This window comes from Hemiscyllium ocellatum, chromosome 39 (assembly GCF_020745735.1).
Source record: "Hemiscyllium ocellatum isolate sHemOce1 chromosome 39, sHemOce1.pat.X.cur, whole genome shotgun sequence".
NCBI classification, from domain to species: Eukaryota; Metazoa; Chordata; class Chondrichthyes; order Orectolobiformes; family Hemiscylliidae; genus Hemiscyllium; species Hemiscyllium ocellatum.
In genome coordinates, this window is record NC_083439.1 from 41,738,744 (window position 1) to 41,759,438 (window position 20,695).

At 43.1% G+C, this 20,695-nt stretch overlaps 1 non-coding gene across 1 annotated transcript; it reads left to right on the forward strand.

The window, feature by feature from the left end:
- The first annotated feature begins 13,340 nt into the window (after positions 1-13,340).
- On the forward strand, positions 13,341-13,422 carry trnas-gcu (transfer RNA serine (anticodon GCU)). Its single transcript has one exon. It is a non-coding gene; the product is annotated as a tRNA-Ser (tRNA).
- The last annotated feature ends 7,273 nt before the right edge of the window (positions 13,423-20,695 follow it).

Sequence of the window (20,695 nt, forward strand, 5' to 3'; positions counted from 1 at the left end):
ATATCATCATTGCAGGTTGGGACAAGTCGTGACAATAAATCTTTAGGACTTGACTTTTAGTATTTAATTGATAGTTAGTAGCGTCAGTCTGCTTGAAACCCTTGTAGCAGAAAAAAAAGACATTAAATATTTAATCAGCTTGGGACAGGAAAACATTGTGGTAGATGGGGTAGCGAAAAATCTAATCATGACAGGTTAGTCTGGGCTGTATGATCATTGCAGCAGAGGTGGCAGTAAAATACATAATCGTGACAATAGAAAAACCCTATTGGCAGAAGTAGAGCAATAGTGGTTTATTGGATACTTGGAGTGAAATAATTCTGACTAACACAGTTGGGCATCCAGGTAAGCTAACAAAAATATAATAAAAGAAAAGGAATAAAGAGCCACGGAACCTGAGTTTCGGGATCGTTCAAGAAATTGCTTTCTGAGTGTCACAGTTTTTTGTCTGCAAATAAAAGATCTCATTGAAGAACTCCCCTGGAGATTTCTTATATGTTCTCGATGACAACCACAACTTTTAGTACAGTAAAACTGTGGGTAGCGCGGCTTTGTGGTGCAATGAAAAGTGCGTCAGATTTCTACAGCATTGTTAACGTTGCGATAGAAAGTTTGTTGTTTTGTGTTCCACCAGAATCGGAGTTCAGATTTCAGCTGATTCAATTATTATTCTGCTGATTCATCGTTAATTCCCGTCGTCTGGGGTTCTCGAAATTGCTGTTTAACACAAAAAATTCCTTACCCCCTTGTTGGTGAGTTTTGACGGAATCATATCATTTGAAGCATGATCAGACCAGAATCAACTGCTAACACAGGAAACCTACAAACTTCGTGCAGAAACCCACTGTCTCTAAACGCATTCCCCTCCAATAGTTGCACAGGCATCATCGATTGCTTAAATGTCTTCTCCCTTTGGGCGACATGCTGCTGTGGATGGATCGGGGAAAGATATCTTTGTATTTGGTCAGTCATAACGATGTCAAATGGCGGAGTAGGACCAGTGTTTGGAATAGCGTCCTCCTGTTACTCTCTGTCAGTGCTGTTTCTGACAGAGGGTTTTCAACAATAACATGTTGAAGTGTGGATCTCCACCACGGAATATCAAGGTCCTCTCATTTACCCCACCGCTCTCACAGCTAGAATGGAGAGCTCCTATTGCAGCTTTAGATCACACAATCGAGGATTCTCCCAGGTGCTCTGTCAGACTGCATGCTACTTCCCACCGGTTTCCAACTGGACACATGGAGCAAGCAAACGTGGGCATTCAGGGACAGATTACCCCTCTGTTTTGCTGCAGTTCTGGACATGAAGATGCACATGAATTTCTGACATGCTGTGTCTTACTGTTCATTCTTCCTACTTTACAATTTAAACTGGAATTGAATTTATTCTTGTATCACACTCTTACATCTTCAGTATTCATGGAAACCGTGCAACGTGATCATGGATGTAGGAATGGTGAAGATTATTGATGAATACAATGTGCTTCATGTTACCAGTATGAACATTCAGAAGTTTTATTGATTTGAATTGAAGCTGATCCAAGGAAAGGCCTGGCGACAACGGCAAAGTAACATTGTCTGTAAACATCGCAGGAACCAACAGAAACACATTTTTCAATGAATTCTATTTGGCATAATTTTATGTATCCCCTTCCTGAACCTGATGCTTTAATAATCACAGGTCCATGTCAGTTTCACCTCGTCTGCGTTAGCTTTAAATTCAGAACCACAGCAAAAGTAGAGCAGTTGAGTTAAAGTTCCAAAGGTATGAGTACGGCATGTGACCAGCTTGCTGTCTGCGGCTTCAGTCGCGCAATTGTTTAGCGCCTGCCACTTAAAGGTGCGGAAAATGTCACGGTTGTAAGTTCAATGCTTATCTAAAGATCCTGTTACTGTCATTGACAAGGGATTATTAGTGCATCATACTAAAACGCAGTTGAAATCAATATTGAGTAAAGTAGCATTTATTTGAAAACTCCAGTTTCACATTTCTGTCAATTATAATCTGAACTGCTGCAAATATTCCGCACGTGAATTTGCATCTGTAAACAGGGAAACAGAGGTGAAATTTTAGCTTAATGACTTTTCTCAGATCGCTCCCCCTGTACAGGATTACATTCTGGGAAAGTCTGTTTAACTTATTTCATGTCATTCCATTTCTTGCAAACACGCACAGCTCATTATCCAATCAAAAGTATTAGATTTATCTCTTTGGGGAGTTTGAATGATGTCAGTAAATCTGGCAAAGGCATAACAAGTAGTTTTGGGGTTGGGAGGAGCAGAGGTTGCATACAGGGATAAGGTCGAGTCTTGTCACAGGATTTTTCAAGCGAAGATCAGTGAGTATTAAATGGACTCACGCTCCTTTCGAGTGATTGTGACCAAATGTTCAAGGCAACACATGGCAATGACAACGATGTTTTACATCTACAGGCCAAACCTTACACACTGGAGGCTCCATAGTATTACAGATCGGGAGACCGGGGTAGTTGATGATCCTCATGCAAACCTGAGACACTGAGAAAATTAATCCCATGCTGTTGGTCTCACTTTTCTAATAACTAGTTAGTCAGTGGACTGAGCTAACCGACTTCCATTCAATGCAGAGCTGAACCAAACAGCTCAGTGTATTTACAATATATAATATTTCATGTAGAATGAGCTGCAACACCTATCAACGCCAGCAGCTCTTCTCATACTGAACATTTTCAGTTGCAGGTATTATGCAATTTCTTTCCGATAAATGTTATGCACTTCGAGAGTATGCCCCTTTTGCCTCAACATCCAGGCAGGCCATAATCTCTGTCGCAGTTAAATTCACTCCCTTATGAAATATAATGAAATTAGCTCCTAAAATGATTTTATTTCTGAAAATTCATCTCCGATTTCAATAATTCTCATAATAAAAATAAAATCTGCTCCAAACTTCTTCGTCATTCCCCGTTTGTTCTGAAACCCCACCCTCGAGTTTCAATTCACCGAAACGAAGGAAGTTCCCTCAGATTTACTCTTACCAACGTCACATCAGCTGGATAACCTCCCTTCAGACACAACTAAGTCTTTCCTGATTTCTCCTGCATGATTCTTTATCTATCCCAACGTCCCATTAAATCTGCTCTTTCTTTTTCTAGTGATGTAATCTCAAAGTAACCGTCATGTATGTCTTTTTTATCGACTTTGTATCAAGTGAACTCTGACCGTGTCAATCCTAACGTCTTTTTATTCCAGTAAACACCACCGTGTCTTTCACCATGTCTTTATATCCCAGTAAAGTTCAACCTGAGAAAGAATGCTGGGGTACAATTCAACGCAGGAAAACTCACCACTAAGTTATGCAATCTTATTACCGACACGGGAAAGGTGGAAGCAATTTTAATTACAACTGAATCGATTGGCTGCAGCAGCAACGGGTCAAATCCCAGTCACATACGTGACTATTGTTCTTATATTTATTTCTTCTCTACGTGTGCTGAAGTAACACAGTGAGGGATAAATAACTGTTGTCAGACGAACATGTAGGGGCGTATTAAATACTGAAGTTGTGAAATCCGATCAGTTTTTATTAATATAGACCATTCACTGTTCGAATCTCAGGCTCAGGAATTTGACAGAGAGCGAATTTGAGCGAAAGTTGAGCCAGGGAATTTACCCCATTACGTATCACGAGTTTCTGCGGTTGGTTTGTTGTTCACCTCATTTGTGTGTTTTGCATTATTGAGGGTTTGAAGTTGTCCCCTTTCTACAAAAGGCCCGTGCTTTTGCAACATTCTACAATAGATGCAGTACAATAACAGCCGATGCTGATTCACTCTACTTATCCAGATATTGACCCCTGGGAACAGCACTGTGCACGCTCCTCATTCTGGAAAAGAACTTCCTCACAGATAATGTTACATTCCCGCTCTCATGGCTCTTTTCATTCCATCGGCTTCTGCTTTGCACGGAATCCGATTCAACAGATCTTGTCACTGTGTCATTTCTTTTCACGTGGTCAGATCTTGTGAACATAATATCACAGTGGGATTGTAAATGCTGGAACCAGTCGAGACAGTCCGCTCTCCCACATCCAATCCATGCCCAGGTTGTGTTCAGATCATGGTCTGAATCGTTTACTTCGCTTCCCTGTCACTCTGGGATGATGTGAGCTGTGGAATCTATGATCAGAACTGCAGGAAACGTAGAAAACTGAACACACATCAACTGCGTGTGCGATGGGACTCGCTGCAGTATAATCCCATGCTGATTCAGACAGCAGAAGCCTCCCCGTAACTTCGAGAAGCAAAGATACTGTTCCCGAATAGTGGGGAGGAGTTCAGTCTTTCCTTTGCGTTCTGCATTTTCTATCTGTCTCAGTTCGCATTATTTCGATAAGGGTTCTGAAAAGAAGATGATTTCTTTTGCATGTATGATCTCCCTTTTTTACACCTTTCCAGAATTTCTATACTTCCCACTCCTGCCAGACCCCTACCCCGCTCCACAAACCCGTGTTTGATAGGGAGCTGAAGACTGCATTCAAGCTGCTCCCCACCAACACTGCGTGACAATGGAGGATGAGTTCGTCCAGTTATCAATGAAGACCGCCCTGTTCCGGGAAAGCAGCTAGTGCAGCCTCCTGGGAGAAGCAAGTCAGAATGGAAAGGACCTGTGTTGAAAACTCTGTGCTTCTTTCACTCTGAAACTGCAGCAATAGCCTTAGTTAACCAAAAAACTTCATCTAATTAATGTTTACCACGTCTAGCGCCATTTTGGCTCGTTTGTCTCGGGTGTAATATTGCCTCAGACAGGTGATATACATGCGAGAGGCCTCAGGTTCACCTTGCGGATGAGTTTTCGAATTTTTGACTGAGACGATGTAATTTCGATTAGATCGAGTTCAGATAAAGATTCCAAAGCTTGAATACAAACACAAGCAAGTTCACGAACCGCATTTTCTCGGCCGTTGCTGCTCTGAGAAATGAATTGTCGAGCTTGAAATAATGCTGATCTTGCCAATGTGGATTTTGCTGAGCGCACGTCCTATACGTAGTAACCTGAATTCCTGAGTCTGGTCAAATTTTGCTTTTCTCACGCTGTGATCTGCATGTCCTTGATTACTATGATCCGCCTTCACCAATCGCAAACAAAGCTTTCCACTGTACTTAGGTCCATGTGATAATCAATCAATCAAAGCACAGTCATTTCCTCATTGCGTGGAGCCAGCAGAGCGAAGGTGGGCTGCATGGCCTCAGTCTGCAGTGTGACACATTTTCTGATTCTGATTGAAATTGCAATTAAAACATCAAAATTGGGGAAGTTACAGAGTGGTTGTATTGACACAGCCGGGACACATCTGTGCCACGGTGTATCAGACAATAACAGTGAAGATGTTTTGACATCATCCTCGAAGGTACATGCTACAAAAACCTGAAGACCGCGGGAAACGGCTGTGGTCAGCGATAACAGAGCGGCCCAGAGGGATCGTGTTGGGCGCTTAATCCATAAAATTAATGAATGAAAAGCATCCTCTGCTCGATGACAATTCCAGCTTCCAGTGTGTGTACTGCCACTGCCAGAATTTCGCTATAACAGTGCTCCGTTCTTCGCAATACATATTGATGAGCCTTCTACGCCCTTACACTCAATAGTATCTGAAATAGATACACCCGCCACATTTATACATTTGAGGAAACACATGTCTGAAGTTATGGAAGAACGTTTTGCTGTTCTCTGTCGGTCTGTTATGACCTGATTCGCAAAGTCACTTGCCTGAGCTGGGAATACATTGGCGAAAGTGAGAGAAATCAGTTGTGGCATGTACCATGCCCTTGACGCCTTGCAGTTTTTCCCCACCTGTGTCACAGAGCAGGGTCCTCCGGTGAACACGGTTTCCTATTATTAGAACAAGCATCACGAATGATGAATGACCTCAGAAAGAAGCAAGCAATCGAGCTTTGCCGTGGACTAGATGCGATGAACCTCCTGGCTGTGGGGCTGGTTCTCAGCGAGTGAGGGTTTCATTTGCGGTCACTTCACCTGGGAGTTGGGACTCAGATGTTAACTGATGCCCTATTGCAGCAAAGAAGCCGACGCCTCTGAAACAAAAGACATTCAGCAGGATTGTTCTCCGAAGATTGATTCTGAAAATCAAACGTGCAGCACAAAAATGCACTTACTGGTATTTTACTGAGGAAAGAGAGTCCACAGCTCATTTCTTTCTCTCCCACCAGCTCAGCATCTTTCGCTCTCTCTCAAATAAAAGATATTTGGAGGAGGTTCGCAATCAAAGTTGCTAAGTTCCAGCGGCGCTCTTGCACTTGGCTGTGCCCGTGAGAGGAAGCTTCAGAGCACTTATACCCTCTCATAATGCCTGCAAGTGGAGGGAAATGGCTGAATACTCTGCCAATAGAGACAGCTCAGTCCACAGGTATGAGATAAACAGCACCGTCCCGATGGGGACATTCTGCAGATCAGAAACAGTGCACTTTATCATTCGGATCATACGAGAGTGAGAGCGCTAGAGAAGGCCAATCGGTCACTCGTATCTGTGCCAACTCGGGAGTTACAAAAGATTGGTGAAAGTGGAAAGTGGATTTGTTCACATTTCAAGTGTTTTCGTGAAGCAGGAAGCAGAAGAAGATACACTGAGAAGCGATTGAGATCTGACTACAGGAACAGCAAATAAGTTGTACCGTGCAGAGGAGAGCTTTGAAGTATTGAATTCTGGTTTATGGGACGATCATGCTTTCACTAGGCCACTCTGCTACAGAAGAAACTATGTCAGTATCTCTCAACATTGTGATGTCACAGGCAAATGTCGCCGTTACACTGCAGGAAATTCCTTTTTCTAATGTGAGGACAGTGCATATGTAAAGTAGCTTATATATCGAAACATTTCACATAAATAATTCCACTGCACCTCAGTGTGTTGTATTGTCTCCTTTCCACTTAACCTGTCAATGTCCCTGCACTGAACGGCTTTACTCCTTCTGTGTGTCTTTTACAATCTGGGTGATATTGGGCAGTTGTATTGACCCATCTTCTGACAGAACTTTCCACTTCACTTCAGCCTGCCCTAACTTCGCTATCTGATCCCATTCCCGTTGTTTAGGTGTTAAGCGCTCGTCTCAGATCCAGCCTGCCTCACCCGAAATAAATGGAAGACTCAGTCACACTGTGATCACTGCAATCAAGGGATATCTTCACACCAACGTCATTGATAATTCCAAAGATATAGTTAGGAATGCAGATGCTGAAGATCCGAGTTGGTAGTGTGATGCTGGAAAAACACATCAGATCAGGAAGCATTCGAGGAGCAGGAGAATTCAGTTTTCAGGCTTAAGCCCTTCCTCAGGAAAAGATTTGTGAGTTGGGGCTGAGACATAAATACAAGTGGTGTGGGGTTGAGGGGAAATAGCTGGAAAGCAATAGATGGATGAATAGGAGGGAGCACATAATATGTCAGAAGTGGCAGTGATGGAATGGGTCGAGAGGGCGGTGGCAAGTTGAAGGCTTGTGTTTGGGGGAGGGTAAATGACGAAACTGTTCGAATTCACATTTATCCCGTATGCTGTTCGAGGACCTAAGCCAGAATGTGTAGTGTTCCTCCTCCAGGCGTTGGGTGGTAAAGGTTTAGCAGTGGAGGAGGTCCGGGAGGAGGGAGAGCTGAAGTGTTCAGCCACGAGACGGTGAGGTTCGTGGGTGCAGGTTTCCCAAAGGTGTTCTTGGAAATGATATGCAGGAAGGTGTCTTGTCTCCCTGATGTAGAGGAGACCACACTAGGGGCAACGGATGCAGCAGATGACATTATTAGCTGTACAAGTGAATTTCTAATGGATGTGGAATGATCCCTTCGGGCCTTGGTTGGAGATGAGGGGAGTGGTGTGGGTGCTAGTTTCATCCCTCCTTTCGTGGCAGTGAAACATGCCACTAGAGGGATGTGGTCTGGTAGAGGGAAGTGTGGACATGAAGAGGGGGTCGTGGAGGGAATGGTCTTTTCGGAATACTGGCAGGGCTGGGTAACGAAATATATCTCTGGTGGTGGTATCTATTTGGAGGTGGCATCTGTGGCAGGATATGATGCGTTTAATGCGGAGGTTGGTTAGGTGGAAGATGAGCACCAGGAGGTTCTGTCTTTGTTGCGTTGAGTGGCGTGGGGTTTAAGGGTCTCGGTGTGTGATGTGGAGGAGATGCGCTGTACGGCGTTGTCAACCACGTGGGAAGGCAATTTATGATGGTACGAGAAGGAGACCAACTGTGTCTTTCTGAGGTGTAATTAGTCATCCTGGGAACACATGTGGTGGAGGCGGAGGAATTGGGAATAAAGAATGGAGTTTTTACATGAGATAAGGTTGGAGGAGATGTCGTCTGGATACCTGTGGGATTAGGTGAGCTTGTTGTATATGTCTATAATTAGTCAGTCGCCAGAGACGGTGATGGAGAGGTCCATGAAGGTGAGGGAAGTTGCCAAGATGATCCGGGTAAATTTGAGGTCGGGGTGGAAGCTGTTGGTAAAGTTGGTGAGCTATTCAAGCTCCTCGTTGGAACACCAAATGGCGCCAATGCATTCATCGATGTAGCGGAGGAACAGGCGGAGGATAGTGCCTGAGTAACTGTGAAAGATGGACAGTTTCGCGTATCTGACAAACAGGCAAGCCTACCAAGGTCCCATGCGGATACCCATGGCTACCCGTTTCGATGGAGGAAGTGGAAAGATTGGAAAGATAAGTTGTTGATTGTGAGGACTAGTTCAGTCAGGTGGATGAGGATGTCTGTGGAAAGTTACTGGTTGCGATGGTGTGAGATTAAGAAATGGAAGGCTTGCAGACTTCTGCTATGGCAGATGGATTTGTACAGTGACTGGATGTACATAGTGAAGATGACACGTTGGGGCCAGGGAAACGAAATTCATGGCGGAGGTGAAGTGCATAGGGGTGTCACGAATATTAATGCACATTTCCTGGACTGGGTAAGTAAGATTGGGACGAGGTAGGAAGAGATGATTCAGATGGGACAGGCGGAGGCTGAGACAATAGGTCGACTGGGGAAATCAGGTTTGTGAATCAAACGAAGGAGGTAGAATCGGGGAGTGCATGGTTCACGGACGATGAGGTTGGAGGTTGTGGATGAGAGACGCCCAGAGGTGATGAGGTTGTGGATAGTCTGGGAGATGATGGTTTGGTGATGGGAGGAGAGTTTGTGATCGGGGTCAGTAGGAGGAGGTGCCTGCGAGTTGGCACCTGGCTTCAATTTTGTCCCTCTGCCCGACTCACAAGCCTAATTCCTGATGAATGGCTTATGCCTAAGTCGTCCATTCTCCTGCTCCTCGGATATTGCCTGACCTGCTGTGCTTTTCCAGTACAACACTCTTTACTCATTCATTATTATTGTCTCATTTCACACTATCAGGTACACGCTGTCTATTTGATGCTCGAGAACACTGTTCTCATGAACTATGACAAAATCTGCCAATTTGAAACAAAAACAGATATTGCTGTAAAATCACAGGTGAGCAGGCACCATCTGTGCAGATGAATCACAGTTAACGTTTCACATCCACTGGGTCCGTCTCTCCACAGATGCTGCAAGACGTCCTGAAATTTTTTAGCATCGACTGTTTTTGTTTGATTTTCAACATCGGCAATTTTTTCATTTACGTTTTCTTCTTTTCTGCCAATATGATTTGGCTAAAGATTACGTTAAATGTTTTAAATTTGACTGCGATGGAATTGCCAGACTTTACCAGCCCGCTACTTCTATTTGGTTCTCATGACCAATGCCGCCCCCTACAGCTGCACTGCATATAAATTGACAAAATTGTGGCATTCTCTCGGATTGATAATCAGGAGCGAGATTGTTTGAAATTGTTCTAAACGTAAGATAAACTGAGAGAATACGGGATATTAAACGGGAAACCGAAAGGGAAAGAGAGAACAGTGAATGACAATTTTTTGACAAAATTGAAATGTAATTGCTCCAGATTCAGAAAGTGTTTTCATCCACAAACATATCACAATGTGGAATGTAATTTTTAGGACAGCGAATGCAAGCAGATTGCAAAATCTTAGTTTTAAAGTCTTGCTGCAACTGTTTTGGTTTTATTGAATGCACACATGGGATTCAGTGCTGTAATGATCCCCTAAACTGGAGAAGGAAATCCTTGCCTTCAAGAATACGTCCGAAATGTTCACTGATTCATCCCAGTAATGGCAGGACTGTCCTCTGGAAGCGTATGATTAAAATCATTCAATGTTCCATGGAGTTTCGAATGAGTGGTGAAGGGAATGTCTCCATTCACAAATTAATCATTCAGTAGAATTCAATACAGGGACCCATGAAATGATGAACACATTGAAAAAGAACATGGACATACGATACACAATAGCTACGACAATTACTATGTGAAAACTGTTGATTTCAGATCCATGGTGGCCTTTGGTGATGACATTTACTGTCCAGAACCAGTCTGCACTGGAATGACTGGAGACACACTATGAAGTATTTGAACTTGAGTCGCCTTTAGAAATATTTGAGGCTCACTCAGGGCATGGGGAGTTAGAGATGCTGGCCTTACAAACCTTTCAAACATTTCGTGGAAGAATAAAGGGAGTGATAGATAATTTTCGATCCTATGGAAATGATGTTCATGAAATGGATAGATAATAATTTACCTTATTGGAGTTTATACATAGTGACGTCATATTTAAAAAGCAAAGAGTTCATTGTGTAACTGTAAAATCTTCAGGTCACCCTCAGTGGGAGCATTGTGTGTAATCCTTGTCCTCATTCTCCACCAAAAACATGTAAAGATGTTAGAAAGGACACCGACGCTGTTTCCTGGATAGCAAGATATTAGAAAGCCAAGTGACGTTGTTTACTGAGACATAAAAATATCAGAAAGGATGCAAACGGGATTATGGAAAGAATGAGGGAGTTTATTCACGAGATCTGGAAATGCTGGAGCAGAAACATACAAGTTTGAAGTCAACAAATGAGATTTTCACATAACTGGAGGTTTGAATGACTAAATCAGGGAAATCTCCTCTTTCGAGTGAATCAATAACTTTAGTTAGTGCTTCAAAACCATTAGTGAAAGATTAAGAAAAGTTTGAAAGAGAGTTTCTTCCAATCAATACAGTTAGTTAAATCGTGAACGACTTCACAGAAATAAAACGTAGAAGCTGATTTCACAATGTTTTAAAAGATACACGAACAAACATACAAGGAGGGAATTTACCATTGAGAGAAAGTCAGTGTGGTTGCCTATCAATTTCGAATTTGGTTGACTTCAGACACAAAGACATTTCATGAACACGTACAACTGATTAAGATGGAGTAACAAATGTTCATGGATTGGTAAAGTGTGGCGTGTTATTCAAGGTGAAACTCTGTAAATGGAGCTGATGTCCTAAAATAACTGCAGACAGAAGTTATATCCGAATGAGTCGGAATTGAATCGTCACTTGGATTAACAAAACCTACTTTAAAGATTCGACCACATTCACATGATGTTATGTATATTTCGTACATTCTTTACTCCACCCAAGAAATGCACCAAGAAGACTCTGTTATTTTGTGTTGTTAACCCCCTGTACTTCTCTGCAGCACGCCATTGAAGACAAAATATGCTCAGGCCAAAATTCAATTCAATACAATATTCAAAGTTCTCTGATTCCATGGCTAGTAACGGGAATTAAACGATCATCTTCACCAGTGGTTCTGACCCCGAGTGAGGAAAATGGTGAGCGACTCATTGCAAAGATGGGTAGATTTTTGAATATGTGATTTTTCTTTATTGATTATTTCAATAACCTTTGCGACTTTGCAACAAAATGCGTAACATGAAACCAGTTCAATATATATTTTCCCGAAATTTAAAGCAATGCACATGAGAAACGGTATCCACCTGCTGAACAATCACCTTTGGCTCTCTCTCCACACATGTCTCTTCACGTTTTAACTACTTGTAGTATGTTTGTTGATCAAGGAGTCATTATCCAAAAAAGGTCATTTCTCAATCCACAAACACGGATATTTTCGCATAAACTTGACTTTGCTCAATATCACCTTCTATCCGTACCCCACAAGACAATGAATAATTGAAGCTGCTCCATGTGAGGCTCAAACTTAAAACTTCGGCACAGCACAGCCCACTATACTGGCACAGAGATACCATGCACTGTCACCTGCATCACAGGAGCAACACATTAATGCCTACCTCCACATTCCTGGTTGTACCTTAACGTTTGGGAAACGGAAGTTCTCTGATTCCATGGCTAGTAACGGGAATTAAACGATCATCTTCACCAGTGGTTCTGACCCCGAGTGAGGAAAATGGTGAGCGACTCATTGCAAAGATGGGTAGATTTTTGAAATATATAATTTCAACATTTGCATTCAATAACCAATGAACATTTTATTTTGTTTTTCATCTGTAGAAATCTTAAAATCTTCATCTTTAACAGACTCAATGACAAATCTCCATTATGTCTCTGGAATCAAATTCCAAAGTGTAAACCCGCTCTGAATTCTTCCACCGCAGTCCGCTTTTTGGTAGTGTTCCTGTTGTGGGAAATGCACTTCCCCGCGTGTCAGCTGCTGCTCCCAGCATTCTCTCTGACACTGCACTCATTTTCCTTCTGACACTTGCTCACTGGGTTGCTGTGATCATAATTGGTGTTGCATGGCCTAGGAAAATGATACAGATCAAGGTATTTGCATTGTTGAATTCAATTGTCTGTTTAGTCTTATTTAGGATTTGGAAAGTGTCTGTTCTGTATAGAAGTGCGTGTCAAAAACATCTGAGCAGAAGAAAGGTGTTCCGAATAATGACATTGAGCACTATGAACTCTCCTCCAGTCTGGAAAACAATTTCTCACTGGCAATTTAATAGACAATAGAAAATAGGTGCAGGAGTAGGCCATTCTGCCCTTCGAGCCAGCACTCAATCAGGATACTGATTGAGGATGATCAGCCATTATTATCGTGGCTGATCATCCTCAATCAGTATCCTGTTCCTGCCTTATCCTCATAACCCTTGAGTCCACTATCCTTATGAGCTCTATCCAACTCTTTCTTTAAGGAACACATCCTTCTTACTCGAGTTCTTCATTCCGTTGACTTCAAATCTTCACAGAATTCAACAGACTTTGTTACATAGTCTTTTCTTCATTTTTGTTCAGATCACTGTGAGCAGAGTGTCACAGTGGGAATGCCGTTGTCCCACAACCCAGAGGCCAGACCATAGTCTTGGAACCGTACTGTGCTATTTAGCATTTCACCAGACCAGGGAGAAATATCTGCTGTTCTACATAATTTACGCAATTCACTTATTCATGAGTTCATAGCTGCGATATTGTATGTGACGAGATGGCCGAGAGGTGAAGGCGATGGACTGCTAATCCATTGTGCTCTGCACGCGTGGGTTCGAATCCCACTCTCGTCGCTGTTTTCAAAGCTGCTACTTTTGTATGCTCACACCTTTCTGATTGAAATTGGAACTCCAATGGTCAATTTATATGCATCGACGCTATTATAAAATTTCAAAGAATGATTTGAGTCAGTTGCTTGAACTGCATTGAAACGTAGATCGCATTGGGATAATGAAAAGTAACGCGATTTTCTTTTTCAAGTCAAGCTGCTGTGACCTTTTATCATATGAAAGAGATCCAGGAAAACCAAAATACAAGAGATGCGAAGGGCATGTTTATGTAATGGGATTCTTAATGACGGTTTTGTCAAATGAAATCTGGAGCAGGTTGAGTAGAAGGTATTCATCTTGGTGAGAAGAGTACAGCGAAACAACACAAAATAATGGAAATATTTCAAAAGGGGCGTGGCGTGGGTGTTGGGGTACAGAGAACTGGCTATAAATGCACAGTAGAGAATTGCAGATATGGGTGCCATGCATGGATACGGAGAGACTTACACAATGGTCTCTCCCTCGCCCGTTGCTCTCGCCATTGATGAAGGCTGGACACAAGACACAGATAAACACAAGATGTGGGAAGCAAGCTCCAAAACGTTATGCACACACTGGATGCATCACATTGAACCATGAACAACTGGAGAAGGAGCATGTTCACTGTAGGGAGTGAACATAACCTGTGGATCAATAATCGCAAATTCATGCAGCATTAGCACGAAAAAGGATTTAATGTGTCTTTATACGCATGTCATTAATAGACGTTTCGTTCTAATACCCGTGTGGTTGAAAGAAGAGGACACCACATGTCAAGATGGATGACAACGTAACCAAGTTTGCTTTGAAATTGAGATCCATTTATTCATTGTACACAGTGGACAAGTTCATTTTAAATAATACAAACCACATTCCCTCACCTGGAATAAAAGTGTGATTTCATTACAAACATTGCCCTTGCTAAGTAGCAGTTACACAACATGAAAAATATGATGTAATTTTTATTGAGCATACATCAATTAGCACCATTATCTAACTTCGGATTGAATGCAATATGCACATGATAAACAATATTTAAGAAAGAATGTCTTTGGAAGTAATGATTCGGTGCTGAGGAAAAATAATATTAAATTCACATGATACGGATATTCCACCAATGGCTCCAATGGTGGAAATAGTCAGTGGGAACTATTTCTAAGTTGGTATAGAGGTGTGTGAGTTGCAAGGGTTGGGAGCTCCCACCTTATCTGGAGCAGCGTCTGCTCACATGGACCAGGGAGCATTGGGGCAGCAGGCTGGGAGTTCCCACCACACCTGGAGCAGCTTTTAGTTACTTGGAGTAGCAGGGAGCACTGGGGCAGCGGCTTGGGAGATCCAACTTCACCCGGAGCAGCTTCAAATGATGTGGAGCAGCAGGGAGCATTGGGACATCAGACTGGGAAATCCAGCCTCACCTGGAGCAGTCTCTATTGACATGAAGCAGCAGGGAGCATTGGAACATCAGACTGCGGGATCTTACCTAATTTGAAGCATCTTCAGTAGACATGGAGCAATACGCTTTGCGAGATCCGTCTGGGAGCTCCACTCTTACTTGGAGCAGTTTTTAATGTCAAGTAGCAGCGGGAAGCATTGGGACATCAGTGTGATAGATCCAAACTCAACTGGACCGCTTGCATTGACATGGAGGAGGGAGCATTTGAAGATCAGAGTGGGAGCACCAACCTCACAAGGACCAGCTCTTAATGACACGTAGCACCTGGGAGCATTTGGGCATGAGAGTGGTAGATCCAACCTCAACTGTACCGCTTCTATTGACATGCAGCAGGGAGCATTGAGGCATCAGACTGGGAGCCCCAACTTAAATTGGAGAAGCTGCTATTGACATGGAGCAGCAAGGAGCATTGGAATGTCAGGTTGGGAGCTCCAACCTCACCTGGAGCAGCTGGTATTTACATGGAAGAGAAGGGAGCAATGGGACATTAGGCTGGGGGAAAGGATATTCAACTATTTTAGTCTGAAGTAAAGTAGGTTTCAAAACTCAGATGTTAATTGATTTATGAATAAACTTTCCCAGGAAAATAATTAATACTTTCGATACTAAAGACAGGTCCTGCAACAGAGAGAAATGGGAGCGATGTTTCATGTCTTTGTCTTTTCTTTTCTGGCCGACTCTGCACTGGATTACATCACCGGAAGAACGTTTTCACTCATTTCATATTGTTCAGTTTCCTGCAAATACGGACAGGTCATTAACGTAATCTAAATCTGAAAATTAATGGGAATATGCGATGTTATGATTAGGCTGGAGTTTACCTCTAATTATGGTGAAAACGCAGCAAAGTAAGTTGCAATTTTCTTGATCAGGAGCGACCTCATTGATTGGCTGCTCAAATTGTGAATGGTAGTTATTTTAAGACAATTTGAAGTGGATCATTGATGTTGATTATTTTTGTTCTTTGTTCACCTTGTGACTGTTACTGTTATTGCTCATGTCATTGTCAGCACCACAGCTCTGCAGCGTGTAAAATGTCAGCTGTGCATCTGGCCAGTGGTGCAGCCATTCTTATAGCTGGCTGCGGATCAGGCAGGTGCAGGGTCAACTTTTGCTTGGCGCAAGCGCATTGTGGAGAATCAGCACACATCCAAACTTTTTTTTTTGTTACACTGAGGTGGATAATATTTGAATTTTTCATCTCCACGAACGAATATTTGTCTTCGATCAATTAAACATTACCAAGAGCTCTCAATGTTAAAAATCACATTGCATCAGATTGTACCGAACAAGCATATTTGGAAGCGCCAGTGTTCCATGCACTGTTTCTTCATCAGGTGGTTGTCAACTGTTGGACTCTAATCTGGCTTTGTATGATTTTTTAAATTTGTCCACCCCAGTCCAACACCAACACATCTAAGTGATGGGTACCATCGACACCACGAACGGTCAGTTAAAGTCCAGATGATCTTCCAAAAGATCGCGCATCAGTTAAAGTCCAGATGATCTTCCAAAAGACACACACATCAAATTTCTGCAGAAAGACACCCACCTGATGAAGGAGCGGCTCTCTGAAAGCTAGTGTTTCCAAATAAACCTGCTGGACTATGCCCTGACGTTGTGTCATTTTTAACTTTGTCTACCCAACTCAAACACTGGCACTTCCATATCATAGAGCACGTCAGTCATGTCCCAGCGCTGTCAGAGAAGGCAATCTTGGAATAGCCTCACTCATTGGTCAGAAGCTACGTTTAATTTTCAGAAACCAACGCACTCAATCGTGAATTACTACAGATTGTTAATGTGCTGACCTGTTTGTTTTAGCTTTACATTAAATGGAAGCCGGTTAGCTCAGTCCGCTGGCTAACTGGTTTTTGGTATAGAGTGAGAATAACAACGTGGGATTAACTGTCGCACTGTCTCAGGGTGCCAGAAGGATCATCATCTCCTCTGCTTACGTGATCTGTAATACAATGTGACTCTAGTGAGTAGGAATGCACCTGTCGATGTCAAGCATCATCATCATTGCCATCGATTGCCTTGGTCATTTGGTCACAATGACCAGGAACGGGACTGAGTCCTTTTAATACTCACTGATTTAATGGGATACAGAAAAACGTTGTGAAAATAGACTTGATTGAAAACTGGGTTTCCAAGGGTCGCTGCGTTGTTTACAGAAAATGTTACATTATCACAGGGCTTCTCACTCGGTCGGCTTCAGTTCGGCACAGAATTCGAATCAACCATACTTCACGAACATGCTTCTGTAAGATCCTACAGACAACATGAAACACACTGCACTCATCATTAATATTCACCATGGCTTCATCCAAGGACATAATGCACAGTTTTCATGAATACTGAAGACATAAGTATGTCATGCAAGAGTAAATTGAATTTCAGTTTAAATTGTAAAGTGATAAGAATCTAGAGTAAGATACAGAACGCCCGAAATTCATGTTTATTACCGTGGTCAGAACTCCAGTCAGAAAAAGGGGAAATCTGTCCCTGAATCCCCAATATCTAACCGGCAGTTTGCTCCGTGTGTCTAGTTGGAAACCTGTGTGAAGGAGCATGAAGCCTGAAAGAGCACCTGGGAGAATCCTCCACTGTCTTATCTGAATCTACAACAGGAGTTGTGAGAGCGGTGGGATAAAGGGGAGGGCCTTAGTATTCCGTGGTGTAGATTCACATTGTCCTCATCATGCTATTGTTTAAAATCCTCTGTCAGAAACAGCACAGACTGAGAGGAATAGGAGGGGACAATTTTACCTGCCAGCGCTACCCCGCCATTTGACATAATTACGGCTGATCGAACATGTCAATGTCTTTTCCCAGCCCATCTACATCAACCTAACACCCAAAGGGAAAAAGACACTGAATAAATCGCAACACTCAGTGCAACCGTGGGAGGGAACTGTGTGGAAAGACAGTGGGTATCTGCAGTGGGTTTTGTGAATGAGCAGCCGATTGCTGGCTGATCATATTTCAAATGATATGATTTTCTTAAAACTCACCACCAAGAAAGCGAGGAACCTTCTCTGGTCAGTAGCAGGGACGAGAACTCCAGACGATGGGAACTGACGATGAAGCAGCAGAACAATCATTGAATCAGCTGAAATCTGAACTAAATTGCAATTCTGGCGGGAATCAAACCCACAAACTGTGAATCGCGATCTTAACAAATGCAGTAGATGTCCACCACGTCTTTCATTGTGCCACTGAGCTGCGCTAGCCTCCATTTTACTGCACCGAAAGTTACAGTATTCAAGTCTTTCAATAAATATCTGTTTATCTGCGCCCCACCTTCCAGTACCTGGTCCTTATCCGTGCATGCTCTAGCTCCTCAAGTGTTCAGCTAAATACTCCTGAAGTATTTGGATGACTCTTAGCTTTACCACACGTTCAAACAGTGATTTCCAGACAAACAACCCTCTCCGGATGTAAACATTCTTCCTAAATCTTCACTGAACATCCTCCCTGTAGCGTTTCATCTATAACCCTGGTTATTTACCCTTCCCATAAGAAGTTTATTCCTGTCAAACATAACTATTGCATTTCTGTGCACGTTAATCAATTTCTCTCTCAGCTTTCTCCGCTCTCAGATAGAGAGCCCCAGTCGAGCTCATCTATCTTTGCATTGGCGAGAGTGTAGTGCGTTAAAAGCACGGAATGTCTGGCAGCATCCGAGGAGCAGGAGAATCGATGATTCGGGCATAAGCCCTTCATCAGGAATGAGGCTTTTGAGTAGGGGTTGAGGGAGGGGAATGGGGTTGGTGCTCAGGTAGCTGGGAAACCGATAGATGGATGAAGAGAGGTAGAAGGTTGTAGTTCGGAGGGGCAATGATGGCCGGGTCCAGAGAGCAGTGCCTAGCTGGAGGCTTGGGATTGGGATAATGTTGGGGGAGGTGAAATGAGGAAGCTGTTGAAATACACATTTATCCCGTATGGTTGCAGGGTCCTAAGGTGGAACAAAAGATTTTCTTCCTCCAGGCATCGGCTGGCAATGGAATGTCGTTTCTTTTTTCCCGAAACATCGATTTTCCTACTCCTCAGACGCCGTCTGACGTGCTGTGCATTTCCAGCACTACACTCTCGACTCTGAGCTCCAGCACCTGCAGCCCGCACTTTCGCTTAGCTTCGCAGGGGGAATGGTCGAGCTCAGGTATCACGTTGATAAATCTCCTCTGACCACAATCCCGTCCAAACGCACGTTTCCTGAAGGCTGGCAATCACAACAGAATAAAGTTATCAAAAGAAGTGTAGAAATATCGGAACCAAATCAGCAGGTCTAGTGCATCTGGGGAGAAATTTTCGAGCCAAACCATCCGCCTTTGGAATGAATGGTATGTGTAGATGGGGCAGGAACGTGAAGGAAGATGGGCAGGGTCTAAAATGATTGAACGCCATGTTGGGTACAGAAGATTGCACGGTCTCTCATTCGGAAATGACGTGCCACTCTTCCAAATTGCACAGGCCATGCGGGAGCTCTGCAGCAGACCAAACTGACATGGAGGCATAGGAACACAGTGGGAATTTGCAGTGACAGGAATCTAGAAGCTCATGTTCTTTTTCTGTTTGCAGACAGAACATAGGTGTACTCGCGTTTGTCACCCATTCTGTTTTTCTCTCCCCAGTCTTGACGAGATCACATTGTGAGCAGGAAATGCAGTTAGCTAAATTGAGTGAGAGGTAGATAAATCAGTAGAACTTTACACAGTGAGGAGAGACATCGTAAACAAGTAGCATTGCATCTTCTGAGATTTCGTGTAATTGTGCCATATGGGGAAGTGTTGGGGGCCAAGGAGGACTGGATGATGGTGCTCAGAGAGAAATTGTCCGACATAGTGGCAGTATTCAGTGGTATGGGCGAGTGGGGAAAGGGCAGTAGAATGTATATTTTCCTGAGCTACCTTCTATAAGTAAACACCTCACTACGATCAAAACTACCTAATGATTTTCATTCCAACACCGACTCTGGGTACAGCTTACAGAAGTCACGTGTTTGCACAGTCACTGTCACTGTGTCTCCACGGGATCAGCAGCACTCCCACACGCTGATTCAGACAGCACAGTTCTTACTCTGACATGTCCGTTCGAGAATGGAAGGACAGGTATTAATAACCCACTCTTGTAACTGAGTACCTGTATTGCTCAATCACAATCGCTTAACTATCCAAACTCCTTTTTAAATCACTTAATACAGAGCCTTGTATGTCTTGGCATCACAAATTCACATCTGAATACTTCGGAAAGTTATGTGGATTTTGCCTCTCCGATCCTTGCATGCACTGTGTTTCAGATTTTAGCCACCCACTGCTTGCAAACGTATTTCCACGCATTCACTGTAATCTTTCCGCCTCCGATATATTGTCAACACAGGAGAAAACGGAGCTTCGTGGAATGATTGGTTCGACTGGGATTGTTCTCTTTGAAACAAAGGAGACGGAGGGGACCTGTATAATCACATGATAACATTTATAAACGTTCAATATTCATGGGATCTTGACAGGGTAGTTATGGGCAGGTGGTTTACCCTCTGGTATGAGGAGAACACCAGAGGACATGAACTCAGAATTAGATTTTGCCTATTTAATTCAGAAATGAGGAGTCATTTCTTTGCTCAGGGGCCAGTGAATCAGTGGAACTCCTTACCGAAACTGTTGTTGATGTTGAGTTGTTGTGCATTTTCAAACTGTGCCAGTCAGATCAGAAAGACGATAACGCTTTATCGAGGCAATGCAAGAGAATGGAGTTGAAGATTATCAGATCAGCCATGAGTTCATTGAATGTTTGAGCACGCTC